This window comes from Pipistrellus kuhlii, unplaced genomic scaffold (genome assembly GCF_014108245.1).
Source record: "Pipistrellus kuhlii isolate mPipKuh1 unplaced genomic scaffold, mPipKuh1.p scaffold_m20_p_1, whole genome shotgun sequence".
In the NCBI taxonomy this organism is placed as follows: domain Eukaryota; kingdom Metazoa; phylum Chordata; class Mammalia; order Chiroptera; family Vespertilionidae; genus Pipistrellus; species Pipistrellus kuhlii.
The window spans coordinates 60,921,256-60,933,782 of record NW_023425404.1 but is presented as its reverse complement, the minus strand read 5'-3'; the positions used below and the strand labels follow the sequence as shown (position 1 = coordinate 60,933,782).

The 12,527-nt window shown below is 39.7% G+C and overlaps 1 non-coding gene across 1 annotated transcript; it reads left to right on the top strand.

Moving 5' to 3' along the window:
- Window positions 1–3,546: 3,546 nt before the first annotated feature.
- LOC118709794 lies at window positions 3,547–3,653 on the top strand. Its single transcript, XR_004985139.1, has one exon. It is a non-coding gene; the product is annotated as a U6 spliceosomal RNA (small nuclear RNA).
- The last annotated feature ends 8,874 nt before the right edge of the window (window positions 3,654–12,527 follow it).

The window sequence follows — 12,527 nt, the reverse complement described above, 5'->3', positions numbered from 1 at the left end:
TTCATAGCCTTTAAAAACTGTCATATCTTCCCCCAAATTATATTAAATCTATGTTAGTATTCCCACATCCAATAAAAAACTTACTTTTCACAAAAATTGGAACTGATTTTTATAATTTTACTTTCCAAATATTCATGAATGAGCAACTCATTTACTTTACAATTGGCTATGATTTCTTAGCAACCATCACTCACAATAAGAAATTCTTACAATGGAAGAAAAATTTGATGTTAAAGTTAGTCTCAAGTGTGATTTGATTCATATAAATCCTAAATTAAAAGAAAACAAATGGTACATTTTCATAGTCATTAAATTAAATAGTAATCTTTATTTTGCACTTTTCTACCACAATAAAAATTATTTCCATGTCAAATATTTTATACCCTTAAAGATGCCACAAATTCTAGCACTAAGCCTGTAGTATTACTAAACAGCCCTTAGAGTATGTCTGTGAATCTAGAAATACCAGGAAATCCAGGGTTCTGATGGTTTCATGGGAGAGAGGGAGAAAAGTGAACACTCTTTCTCATCATCATTTGGCATTGATACACCTTGTCTGATTCATAATAATGATACACAAATTTGGCACACTGATCAAGAACACCAAATTATACACTAAGAAAAATGTTGTTCATTCCACAATACTGAAATAAATAACAGATAGAAAAATTTTCATTAGGAACATCAATTATAATTTGTAATAGAATCAAGTGAAAACATGTTCTTGGAACTTGAGCAAAAATGTGGTACAAGACTGAAGAGAGAGAAGCCAGTCCTAAAAGAATAAGAAGTATTCAAACATGACCACTGCTTCAACACAGCTGCTGGCCTGCCATGCTCCCCATTTGACAAGCTCTTTACATTTACTCTGTGTTTTTTAGTCTTCTGGGTGTGCTTTCTTTTTCTAGCTTTGTGGAAGACCTCATCAAAGCTTTATTGATTTGGATTCATTTAAGTCTCTTATTCTTCAATAGATAAATATTGTCTTCTAAGGTTCTCAAGATGGAACAGGACCTTAGGGTAACCAACTCAACACCTCTCTGCCTGGGGCCAGAAACCCAGAGTTCAACATCAGGAAGTAGAGCCAGAGCTGTAGTAGCCAAAAGAGCCATTAGGTGGCAGTGGTGGATAGAAATGTTGCCAACATCTTCCATGAGGTAGTGGAGACCATTGGTTCTTGTATGATGTGCCAGTGCTAACAGGTTGTGGGGACATCTTTGTTCAAAGAAGGTAGTGTCAGCTGCTGGGCCTGTCTAGAGTCTGTCCAAACACTCTGTGCTCAGTTATTGAGACCAAGGACACTCCATTAGATATAAGTTTCAAAGCAAGAGTCACAAAGCACGGGATCTGCTCCCAAGGATATCACAAAGTAAAGATATACCTATAATTTCCACGGGTGCCATTTTTAAGAAGTTATCCAATCACCTGTCTCCTTGTCAGTGTTTCCTAGTGCACACTCTACAGGAGGTTAGAGCCCATGTTATTCACCTTGAATCACAGTGCTTGCCTCAGTAGACCCTCAATTTATTTTTTTTTTTTTTTTTTTTTTTTTTTTTTTTTTTAGGGACTGACTTCATTTTCCTCTCCAGGCTTAAGTTTGTTCATCTATAGAATGAGAGAGTTCCCAACTCTAAAATTAAAAATTCAATGGTTCTCTTTAAGCATAACAGAGTATTTTCCTGTTTTACTGGCAAAAGTCTAATGGAATTACAGTGATAAGGATGTGTAAGTTTAGTGGGTAGATAGCATAAGGTACCTTGTAAAAGAAATAGATGATAAGAAGATCTGTGATCCAATTTCACTGAAATGTATCATTTCATAAGTCAAGCCCATAGAACACCTTTAATTAAGGCCCTGAACTGATGCTACACAGGAGCTTTATATCCTACAAAGCCACTTGCTGGTGGAGATTGAAGGCCTCCCATCCCAGTCTGGAGAGTTAAAGAAAAATCTTTGTTTCTAGCTTGCAAAACCTGCACGTTAATTGTTATAATTTAGCTAAATTTTGCTCAGGCTTATTGTAATCTTGAATCCCTAAGACATCCAGAAACCAAAGTCCAGCCAGTCACACCATGGCCACCAGTTTCTAATATCTACTCCCCCACACCCTCCCCCTCACAACTGGCTCACTCATATATTCAATCCTAAATTTCCCCCAAAGAGGTAAAATAAATTTGAGAGAAAACAAGGATACAGATTATTTGTGCTACTAAAGTAAATCTGCCTACGTCAAGGGTTTAGAGCACATGTGTCAAACACAAGGCCCGCGGGCCAAATCTGTCCCGCCAGGCCTTGCAATGTGGCCTGCACCGCGCTGTCATCACTGCACTCCACTGCTTTTCCATCACAATGACAGTTTATGACTGTTCAGTAAACCATTCGGCCCGCGATTTAGGCTGGATTTTAGATTTTGGCCCCTTCTCTGATTGAGTTCGACACCCCTAGTGTAGAGCCTCAGGACTAGTGGTCAAACTCACTCACACATAACCTTTCATATTCAAGCACATAACTGTCAGTCAGCTTTTTGTCAATGAAATATATCCCCACTGTTTTTCAGACTAACTTTATCATCTGTCTCAAACCATGCCTTTAAACTTCACAAGAATGAATATTCTCTCTCCATAGACAATATTTTGTATTCAAGGTATTTGTCCAGCTTGCAAACAAGGGACTTAACTTATAGTCTATAATGAGTAACTATGGTTATAATTTCCATATGGCTTCACAATTTTATAAATTCTCGAGCAATATCCCTCAAAGCTAAAGGATAACATCTAATGTATACTCCACCCTTTATCTCTTTTCCTTCTTTCTTCCTTCAACCTGCCAGTGTATCTTCTTTTGATATTGGATGTGTTCCACTTGGTTCTTAAAGAGCAATAAAAACTTTTTTTTTTTCTTTCTCTGACCAGTTTGGCTCAGTGGATAGAGCGTCAGACTGTGGACTGAAGAGTCCCAGGTTCCAGCTGATCAGTGTTCCCTCTCTATCCCTCTCCCTTACTCTCTGTAAAAAATAAATAAAAAAATAAAAAAAATAAAAAATAAATTTAAAAAATTCAACAAATATATATATATATATATATATATATATATATATATATATATATATATTTTAAACTATTTTTAAGTAAAAAAAAAAATAGTAGAGAATATTAGAAAAAAATGGCTAAAAGCATTCTTCTTTTTCTTTCCTTGCTCTGCCACATTTAATGCCTGTTCCCTGGGGGCATCCTGATGCCCTTCAGCAAATGGCTTCCTCAGGACTTTGGTGATTTTATCACAATTCAGGAATCCCCCCTAAACCTCCACTTGCTCCCAGTCTCACTAATCTTCCTTCACACACACACACACACACACACACACACACACACTACCAAAAGAAATCTGCTTTGTTTTTAAACTTTAGAATCTGGTTCATTTTTTCTTAGATCATAAGTTGGGCCCATAGGCTTTAAAGGGCGGGGGGTGGGGTGGGGGGTGGGGGGAATTGTTTCATTGAAATAGCTAAGTGGCTAGAAATAGTGTGTATATGAAAAATACACAGCAGTGCTCGCTTCGGCAGCACATATACTAAAATTGGAACGATACAGAGAAGATTAGCATGGCCCCTGCATAAGGATGACACGCAAATTCGTGAAGCGTTCCATATTTAAATAAAAGAAAGAAAGAAAGAAAATACACAGCAATACATTACCCAGGGGTAAGAATCTTACAAAAATCTGGAAGAGTCCCTCCAACTGAAGACGATTTCCAGCTCTTTGTTTCCGGAGATTGGTCCAGCTGTGTGCACTGGATGCCTCTTGTTCTGATTATATAGCGATCTAGTGAGCTGGGTGGGGAAACTAGTCCCTAATCCTGGCAGAGATAAGGCAAACAAGGAAATTCACCTTTTTCTTGGGAATGACTAGATCAAATATTTACCCACTGGAGTGGATTAAAGAGTTGTTCTGATAGACAATGTTTGATGTGGTAAGCAAGGCCCTTTGTTCCAAAGCTGCCCTTTTTCTGATGTCCACGGTTCTTACTCTTGCCCATGACAGGACAAAGGTTTCCTTGTTCACATATATGATCTGGATCCACAAGACAGTGTTTCTGGTCTATGGGCCAACTCCAAGAACTGCCTTGGAAGAACCCCACTGAGTAAATGTGGTCTCCCAGCAGAATGCTGTTCCCCTGCACTATTTACTCACATAATTTGGTTTCATGAAAGGTTGCCATGTCAATAAGTATGTTTTTCATAGATTTCACAGAACCAGGAAAGCACTTGTAGAGAAGGCTATGTGAGAGCTGTTAGTACCCACTTACTTGACCTCAGCCTCCCAGCCACTAACCCTCAGAACTAACCTTGCCTTATTTCCTGGGCTTCTCCTTACTTCATCCTCAGCTGTCCACAAGAGACTAATCAGGAGCCCCAGTATTCTGTTCCTTGTGACACAGCTGGAAAACTAATTACCATATTTTTCGGACCATAAGACGCACTTTTTTCCCCCCAGAAGTGGGGGGAAAAAGTCCCTGCGTCTTATGGTCCAAATATAGCCTACACATATACTTTAAAAAAAAAAGTTTTTTTACTTGCCCGGCTCTGTGTGGTCTCTGTGTGCTTGCCCGGCTCTAAAATGGTTCTAAATGCTGCTGTTTACTTTACAGGGTTGATTACATGTGTTTATGACTGTGATGTTGGGTTTTAATGTACATAAAATATTTTAGGACACTATTTGTTTCAGAATCTTTTTTTCTTCATTTCCCTTCTCTAAAAACTGGTGCGTCTTATGGTCCGGTGCGTCTTATGGTCTGAAAAATACGTTATCTCCACTGATAAACATCACTCCTGAGATGGTTACTTGATCTCATTGTCTCTCCATTGGATAGAACCCTTTGAAAGAAGAATAACTGTCTTATCTCTATAGTCTTAGTTTCTACAACAGTGGCCGACACCTAGGCCCAAGGTCTTTTTATTATCTCTGAAAAATGCATTCTCTGATCTCACTTTGGGGATCCCAATCATGCAGATTCTCCTGGCTTCTCTCAGGGCTCACCAGCACAACTGGGTTTGGTAAGTTGTTACCAAACAAGGCAGGTAGAGTAGGAAGGCTTCTAAGGATCCCAGGAAAGCTCTGCTTCCAGCTTACTGATAAATCCTAAAAACACACGGATTGCCTTCACTTTGGAGGCATTGGTGCCTGTTCCAAAGCACCCTCTCCTGGAGAGATTAACCCTTTAAACAGCTGCCAGTGGGGTACACGTGCTTGGGCATGTGCTCTAGAGCCTGTCTTAGGAGCAGTTTTGGTCCCTGGAAGGGCCTGAGGACTTAAGGAGGAAGAGAAGTGGATGAAGCAGGTTAATAAAAAACTAGGGAAGTTCCCTGGCAAGTAGAATAAGCAAAAACAGCGGTAAATATTTAAACAAATGGCCAAGAAATCAACAGCCAGTGAATTGGACTTTAGACTCTATCTTCCCTAATGAAGGGCACTTAGGAGCAGGTGTCCTTGGTTAGGGAAGTACATCTAACCAACTAGAGAGTGAGTAGCTAAAATCACCCTAGTCAGTGAGTTAGGTAACAGAGACCCAGTGGTGCTATTAGTGCCAAATCCAAAACAAATGAAGTCAGAGGAATAAATAACAAAACAAACAAACAAACAAAAAACAATTAGAGCCTGACAAATCCAAGATAGAGATAAAATATATGAAAAATATATTCATATAATTTTTAAATATTCTGTCAGGTTGAACTTGAAAGTTATTCTCCTTTCTCTAAAATGTTTTTGTATGTCTCTTTTTCAAAGTTGATGTATTTTAGCAGCAAAGAGAGGAAACAGGATAGGGGGTCCATAGAGTGGGGCCTCTACTGACACCTAGCAGCATGCCTAAATCCTCACTTTCCTCTTGTGGGCAGACAAGCTATTTCAGAGTGGGACCTATTTTAAATTAATCAGACATCACTCTTTGAGAGAATGATCTCAAACCCCACTTTAAGCTCACTTGATACATAAGCATGTTAAAAGGCATGCCTAAATAGCTGATGAGTACCATATGTTTCCATGTATAATACACCCCCTTGTGTAAGATGCCCCCACTTTTCCAAACCCAAATTAAGAAATCAATATTTTAAACATAAAACAGAACACATTTTTTTTTTAATTTATCTTTTTATTTTGGGGCATCTTCATGGGCTCAGAACACTCTAGTCCCTGTTGCATCTGCACACTCTCCACTTTCACCTCCAATCACAGCCCTAGCTGATGTCAGTAACAGTAAGGCTAGTGATTGGAGAGAGCCTGTTAGATATGAATGGGCATCTACCCACTCATGTAGCTCCCTCCTTGTCTGACTTCCTTGTATAAGATGCCCCTCGATTTTCAGCCTAACAGTTTCAGAAAAAAATGATGTCTTATACATGGAAAAATACGGTACCCTGATTGACCTCCACTAAAATTCCTGTCTATAGAAAACACATAAAAATCCTCAAGACAATGGACACAGTGAATGCTCACCCTTGAGCATACCCTTGACTCCCTTTCCTCGGGTGCATAATTTTACTTTCTTCCTCCTAAGCTCCCAGGGTCCTCCTCTTCTTTAACTTTTCAGTGATCCGAAACAGTCCTTGCTTGGCTGGCTTCTGTCACTCAGACTGAGAAGACAAGCCAATAACAGATAACCCTCCCCTTACTTGTTCCATCATAACCATGCCCTTGGCTTGTGTAATCTCACTTGTTTCTTGCATCAGCCAACCTCCAAGGCTGCCATTGTGTGGAAAGAACCCTGAGTACCCTGAAGCTTACTTATACTAATAAAAGGAAAAAATGCTAATTGACCTTACCTTAGCTACACCCACAGCCAATCAGAGCGAGTATGCAAATTAACACAACAAAGATGGCATTTAATTTGCAGATGCTGAGGGAGGGAGATGTGAAGACTGAAGACAGCATAGAAGGAAGAAGGAGGGAAATCAGAAAGCAAGGCAGCTGTGGGAGGGAAAGCATGGATGGGGCAGTCAGGGAAAGTTCAGGGCAGTGGGGAGCAGGAGAGGTGGCAGTGGTGGGAGGGAAGCCCGCAAGAAGCCCTGTTCTTGCAGGAATCTTCCTGCAACAGGCCTCTAGTCCTATATAATAAAGATGTAATATACAAATGGTCATTATAACCAAAGGCATAATGACAAGATCATGAATCAGCAGGAGGGTGGGGCAGCAGGCTACAAGTGGATGGCGGAGAGCTACAGAACAGAATAGGTCACCAAATTATAAGGGAAAGTGGGGGAAAGGGATGGTGGTATAAGGGTGAGGTGAGCTACAGGAGGGCAGGGTAGTGGGCAGAGAGTTACTGGAGGACAGAAGCAAGCTATTGTTGAGCTACTGGCACACGGATTCATGCACAGGGCTACTTGTCATGTATAATAGAAGGTCAGAACCCAGACCTAGTGCTCAGCCTCTAGAGGGGACTCTCCTAAGTCAGCATCAGTGTGAATAAAACAGTTCTTTTCTGAACTTCCAAGTGCCTATGGTTTGTCACTTCCCACCAGCCTGATATCAGCCATAACAAGATTTTTACTTCTCAGTGATCTAACAGCCCAGTCTGGGCTCACATCTGTCACTGTGACTTCCTTTTCTAAGTTTAGGCAGCCCAGTCTAGGGTCACTTCTGTTACTGTGATCTTGCCCCTTCTACCCAAAGCTTGTCCTTTGTGTCACTTTTCCAACCTTTAATAAACATACTCTTAAAATCAGCTGGGCTTGTGACTTGAATTCTTTCTTGCAGAAGTCAAAAACCCACAAACGCCAGTCATGCCAGCCCAGTCCTATCCCTTTCTGGTGATATGGGCAGAATGGAGAACCCAAAAAGGGCAAACATCATCTGCTTTTCAATTGTGTTGGGACAGAGTCCTTCCTGAAATTCACTTTCCCCCATCGTCTCTCTGCTTGCCTGCATCCCCAACCAAATCCTGGGCTAAAAGGAGAAAAGCTGGGGGTAGTGAGCAGAGGACCAAGCACACTGCCATAAACGCTTTCCCTCAGTACTTGGTGCCTCGGGGTTACTGAAGCCTCTGGAGAGGGAGGACAGGCATGTCTCTGACCAGAACTTTTGTTCTGCCAAACATCAAAGCCCAGTGTCTTTTAGGAGCAAAAAGGTAACAGGATATGGGGTCCTCAGAGTGGGGCCTCTGCTGGCACCTGGCAGAGTGCCCAATCCTCACTGTCCTTTGTGGGCAGACAAACCCTTTTGGAGTGGGACCTAATTTAAAATAATCACATATCACTTATTCAAGAGACACTGAGAAGTGAGTTCTAAAAAGTTATCAGCCAGTCACTCGTTAGGGGAGATGCTGCCAGGCCCATTCCAACACCCTGAGGGCCTCAGCAGTCCCAGGAGACTGAGGCAGCAGCCACCTCCCTCAGCCTTTGGGGACAAGACGACTTGATCAACACAACCCTTCTCTGATGAATTGCCTAACAACAGAGACAAGGGACTCCACTCCAATGTCACCTTCATACACAAACAGTTTCATGGCCTGAAACACCAGCCCAGCCCAGCTCACACAGACAGATCAGCCTCTGGGTTTAGTTTGGCAGTGATGGCAGGAGCAGCCTCCAGCCTCTGAACACATCCCTTCTCTGCTTGGAGGATGTCACTGAGCAACCTTGGGGAAATCTACAACCTGCCTACATGGCTGACAGTGCAGAGTCAGGTAAATGGTGAATGGTTGCTTTCATTCTAATTGTTTTATTTTCAGCTTGACACATGAGGTTATGAGGAAACAGAAAATGAGATTCTTTTTTTAGAAGAAAGTTTTACAATTTTATTAAAATGCATCTAAGTGTTTATCCATTTGTGTTTCAAGAAATTAGTCTACGATTAATAAACACTATATCTTTGCCAGCGATTGTAATAGATGGGAAACAACTGCCAATAGAAAAATACACAAATATATTTAAAAATGTTCTGTCAGCTTGAATTTTAAAGTTAGTAGCTGTGCAGTTTAAGCAGCTCTATGAATACCCAAGGCTGCTTCTGGGAGGTTGGCCACCTGCTGTTCAGATAATTATGTAATTTGGGTTTCTAGTGATTGCATTAATGACTTAATTATAAAGTTCTTAATGACACAAAGGGAGGGTCTTCCCTAATTGAAGATTTCCCTAGACCCCACAATGGCACTGAGACTGTTTTTATTATTCTTTGGAAACAAAGATGTCATGTCACGCCCACGTGCTGTGTGTGGGTGTGCTGTCTGTCTCCCAATAAGAAGGCTGAGGATCCCAATGGTGCAGTAAGAAAGCTGAAAGAGGAGGCTCTTGGCAGAGTCTGCAAAAATTTCAATGCACTGGCTGTGGGTGGGTTAAGGGTGAGGAGACAGAGGCGAGCAAACAGAAAATGAAAGCATCAAATGTCCTTTCCACTGGCAAGAACTGAACAAGTTCTGCGCCATAAATCTGATGATCAACCTGGTAGCAAGCAAAGAATTCCTGGTCCCTTGGAGTTCTACCTGCTAGGCTGCATGCATTGGCTGGGCCATCTCTGCCCAGCTGCGGAAAGGAAACACGGGTTGGGAATGCAGCACTGCTAACTACAAAGCTGCCCTTTTGCCTCCTTCCCTTTCCTCAGCTCCCAGTCTGGTCCCACAAACTCCTGTTCATTTATCTCCGATAAGAAGGGACTATCCTGGCCAAAGCACCCTGGTAAAGTTAAGACATGAAGCAGGAGGAGGAACAGAAATTGAACCTGTGGGAAGCTGTGTTCCGTGGGGCCCGAGGGCAAGGATGGAGCATAGGGTAGGGACGCCTACCTGATCTCCTACAGGGGATTGAGCACAGGGTAGGGACGCCTACCTGCTCTCCCCTAAGCCTTCAGGGTCAACTAGGGACAGGGCAGACCATAGCCCCATTGTTAGAGAGTGCGTGTGATGCACGACTTATCTGGATGTTCTCAGCTAGGCTGTTCTCAATGATATCTAATCAGACGCTTGCTCTATGTATCTTTTCCAAGAATGTCTTGAGGAGCTGACGGGCGGCCTTGTCCTGGGAAAGGGGCACTTGGAGAAACACCCAGAAAGGCCGCATAAATGTACGCCTGCAACTAATAAAGCTGCTGCAGTCTCACCATGGACTAGCAGTCCTCCTGAAGCCCCGCTTTCTCTTGTCTTTATTTCTCTTAAACCTCCTAACCCTACCTTCAGGACCTGTGATACCAGCTGGATCCGGTAGTTGGCGCCCGCGAACAGGGACCCGAAGACACTGGGACCCGAAGACACTGCGACGAGTAGGAAGGTTGCCGTGGGTAAAGGCCCCAGTGAGTAACTGCGGATTGGTTTTTTTTTTAAATTCAGGAGTAACAAAATGGGGCAAGTACAGGGCAGGGATCTTTTTATACAGTTCCTGCACAGCATGCTTGTGTCTCGCGGTGCCTGTTTAAAGCATGGGATAAAGTAAAAGTGCCCTTTAGAGTGAATGTTGAAGTCTATGTGGTCACAAAATAATGTTGTTTATTGTTGAAATTAGAATCTTAGTATATGTATGAAATTTAAAATCTGTAATAAGTGGAACTCCACTGCTGAAACTGCCTCTGATACAGATAAATTCAAAGGCAGCTGGAGAGGGCAGGGCTATCTGCTCTCCCACATTAAGATTACTTACAATAAGACTATTTAATGCCTTGTTTAAAAATTACAAGAGAGCTCATAGGGAAATGCAAATCTTGGCCAAATTGGGTATTAGTTATTATTTCAGAAAGCCAAAAAGGAAAAAAAAAAAAATTGAGATCTGTCTATCTTTTAAGCATGAAAAGAAATTCAGCCAGATCTATTACTGATGCTTCCCCTGAAGTAAGCATGATGTGGGGGAAGGGAGAGACATGAGACAATCCAATATAGAAGGCGCTCTCCTAGTATAATAAATTAAAAGTTTCCTTTCTCGCCATAAAAAAGTTTTAAAAATTTAGAAATGCATCTGGGATATCTGTACACGTGTAAAGAGAAAGCTAGTATAAGACAGAATGCATGCACATCCAATTTTGGATATTAGATAAGTCTTGAACTAGCCTTAACTCTTTACAAGAGCTACAGAAATGAAAAACTCAGAACTGATTCTTTTTCCTGAGAAAAACAGCGAAAAAGTCTTCTTGAAAGAAATTCAAGCTAATTCCAGCAACAAGATTTGCATTTCCATAATAAAGAGTAGTTTTCAAAATACTAGTGAACCTTATTGAAAAGTTAACTTTTAAGGCCTTCAAGAAAATAAATAAATTTGTCTCTGTTATAGAATTTATCCAAAGTAAATACTTTAAAATAATTATAATTGATTCTAGAATCTCAAAGAGATTATTAAAATATAAACAAATAATATATTAATTGTAAAGATCTAAGTAGTCCAGGTAACCAGCTACATCCTTTGTTGAGGGAGGAAAGGGTAAAGGCCCTTCCCCCAGCAGACAGTTAATATAGTGTCCTGCCAGTAGCCATCTTAAAGAATGTGATAATTTACAGTCGAATAAACAAAACCTAGTTTCCCAGAGCCACTGGCAAATAAAAATTAAAGTTTAAATTTACCTCACAAAAAACCTAGAGAACAGAATTGAATCTATTAACTGATTATGTCTTGTATTTTTCTTAGAAATATAAAGTGTTATTAATCTAAGAACTATTAAATATATTTGACTTGCCAGCTTTAAAAATTCAAAGTACAAATTAAATTAGGAGAAATTATAGAGTTGTAGTGATTAAATACTTAAAACATAAAAACTTATTTTTAAGAAAATAAAATGTTGTATTTCCTCTAATAATTAGGAAATCAAAATAAGTTACTTATTATTGATCTAATTAAAAATAGGATTAATTCTATGATCTCAGCCAAAAGTTTTCTATACAAAAACTAGTCTAAATCTAATTGATATCTTAAGATAATAATAGATAATAATAATAACAAATATTAAAATATTTAAATCATATATAGATATTTATTTGATGGTTTTTTCCATGTTAAAATTTCAAGGCATTAACAGAGATGATTCTTGGAAAGCTCCAAGGGCCCGGAGTAATACAAAAAATTTATTCTCTCTTCTTATAGGAAAACTTTTTAAAACAGATCTAATATACTTAAAATTGCATGGAAAGCCTTATCAAATAAAAATTAATAGGTATATATTAAATAATATAAAAGTTTTCACCTGTAAGAAAGGCAAAAACAATATATTTCTTAAATATAGCCAAATTTTTCAACAGCAATAGAATTTCAAGAAAGATAAAAGCCATGCTTTTGGATCAGACCAATAAAGTATCAAACCTATAAGTTTTACTGAATAAGTTTCTTTGCCATTTTTTTTAAAATTAAAGATACCTACTTAAGTTACTTTATAAATTAGCTTTTGCAATATAATCAATATCATATAAATTAAGTTACATGAGAAGCCAATGTTTTATAAATAATTGAATCCTAACTGTATATGGCTGCCTACATTTTAATTAAGCTAAAGGCAAGGCAACATTTATAGCTTATGAATTCAAAAGTAAATTTGCTTTATTTTTAAAGTAAAGATACCTTACCA